This window comes from Sinocyclocheilus anshuiensis, unplaced genomic scaffold (genome assembly GCF_001515605.1).
Source record: "Sinocyclocheilus anshuiensis isolate Anshui unplaced genomic scaffold, SAMN03320099.WGS_v1.1 scaffold1640, whole genome shotgun sequence".
Classification (NCBI taxonomy): domain Eukaryota; kingdom Metazoa; phylum Chordata; class Actinopteri; order Cypriniformes; family Cyprinidae; genus Sinocyclocheilus; species Sinocyclocheilus anshuiensis.
Genome location: NW_015555883.1, coordinates 687753 through 689939, shown reverse-complemented (window position 1 = coordinate 689939; position 2187 = coordinate 687753). Strand labels below are relative to the sequence as shown.

The window sequence follows — 2187 nt, the reverse complement described above, 5'->3', positions numbered from 1 at the left end:
TATATTAATCATTTATTGCAAACATACAAATTATTTTTTAATAAGAATGTTTTTAGAGGGTTGTACCATATGATATTTAAATTTTTAAAATAATATTATTACAATTACATTAATTCATCAAAGGTGATTATACAGATTATACACTGGAGGAGTATTTAAGTGATTGTATATATGAATAATGTTTAATGTTTTTTTTTTTTGGCAGTAATAGATCTGGCCAAAAAAAATAATAATTAATTGCTTTATTTAGTGCATTTCTAAATGTTCTATGAATATAATTAAAATGGAATGAGGCCTGAGGTTATCAAGCATTGAACAAGCACTCTAAATGTATCACAAAAGTAGTTCATACAACTTGTACACTTTACAACAAATTTTCTGAAGTCATATAATAGCTTTATGTGAGAAACAGTATACAAGTCTGAAAACTTGACCAAATCATTCTTTTGAGTCTGATCTTTTCAGTGAATCGGTTAATCCAGTTCACAAATTGATATGATCATGAATCACACAAATCCAATCTAGACTGAATAAATTATTATCCATTTGTAATAGCCTGTGTCTCACTCAAAGCTATTATATAGCTTCAGAAGTCTTGAAATAGAGGGCCACACTGATGGTAATTTAATGTTTTTTGTGTCTTGTTATTATGCTTGAAAGTTTCAGTCCTCATGTATTGTCATTGCATACAAAAGAGCAAAAAACACAGTCTTTTGTGTTCAACGGAAGAAGGTAAGTTGTATAGGTTTGGAATGACATGAGAGTGAGCCAGTGATTTCATTTTTGGGTGAACTAATCTTTTAAGCAAATCTAGTCCTCAGGCTTCATATTTCCATGCGGTTTTCCAGAACTTCACTTGGTGATTTCATCGCTCCTAACTCTAGTTCCTGTAGATGATGCAGACTTCACTGAATTCCTCACACTTTAGGTCCAGTCCTAGCAGCAGTCTCAGCCTAGACTGAGTCACAATAATCCTCTAAGCGACTGTTTTATGCAGTGACACGTCAGCGTGCAGAGGCTTGTGCTGTTTTTGCTCTTTGGCCTATGCGTCAGTGTCTTCCATATCCAGTTTGTCAGTTGGAATTTCCTCACTTCCCGGACTCTCTTGGCTGAAATTCTCTTTTTTCTGTTCACACTCTTCCCTAAATGCATTACAGATGCAGATGGTAACAGGACCCCTCAACCTTGTTATCAGTGACACAGACTGGACTGCATGCCTGTTAACAGGTCCTAGTAACATTGATTAACTATTACTAAAAGAATGTGGGACCTGTTAAACCCAATTATTTACCTCTCCCAGCTGATGTGTATAAATCTGAACGCTTTAGACACTGATGTTTTCTAATTGTTGTCTTCAATATCCCTCTGGTGCTGGTGTCCACTATAATGGAGAGATATTTTAAAAGCCATTCTTAACCATTCAAGTGTGTTGTTACATCCAAACCACAGTGGGTGATCACCTTTATGACTGTTCATTTTATACAGTCATTGTGTTTTTATTTTATTTTATTTATGACAACATAAATATTTACCTCTATCTTCTATTGTAAAAGGAAAGTTTTTATAAAAATGATAAAATGATGTTTTATCTATTTTATTAAATTAAATATTATTATATTATAAAATATTATAAATAATAATATAATATATAGTCATATATAATATACAGTAAAATATAAGTACAATATTGTATTTTATATATTACATTTTTATATTATATTTTAATTAAATAATATTTTTAATCATTTATATTTTATAAAATTATTAATTGAGGCATCAAAGGGTTAAATAACTCCACACAACTATTTTTTGTGCCTCCTGCAGTCTGAGATCTTGTGATTCCTGGAGTTTCATAAGAGTATAAAAATAGCGCCTTAGCAATCTGACCGCTGGAGTTGCTCACAAATGACCACAAGTAACCAATGAAGTGAGTTGTTTGGAGAAAAGGGAGCACGTGAGCAGAACAGGAAGTGAGAAGGGAAGAACTTGTAAAATAATGATTACTTTGCATAGTTTTTTTCTGTCACTTGAAATTGTAGTGAAGGTAATGAATGTCAATGTCTGCACTACTTGGCTGCATCCTCTGTGAGTGTGTGTTTGTGTGTGTGTGTGTGTGTTTGTGTTTGTGTGTGGGTGTGTGTGTGTGTGTGTGTGTGTGTGTGTGTGTGTGTGTGTTTCTCTTCTGTG

General features: G+C 32.9%; 1 protein-coding gene across 4 annotated transcripts in view; it reads left to right on the top strand.

Annotated features, from left to right (window-relative positions):
* The window catches only part of LOC107675840 (forkhead box protein P4-like), a 143996-nt gene that overhangs the window by 52845 nt on the left and 88964 nt on the right, over positions 1-2187 (top strand). The gene's annotated exons all lie outside the window — the stretch shown is intronic.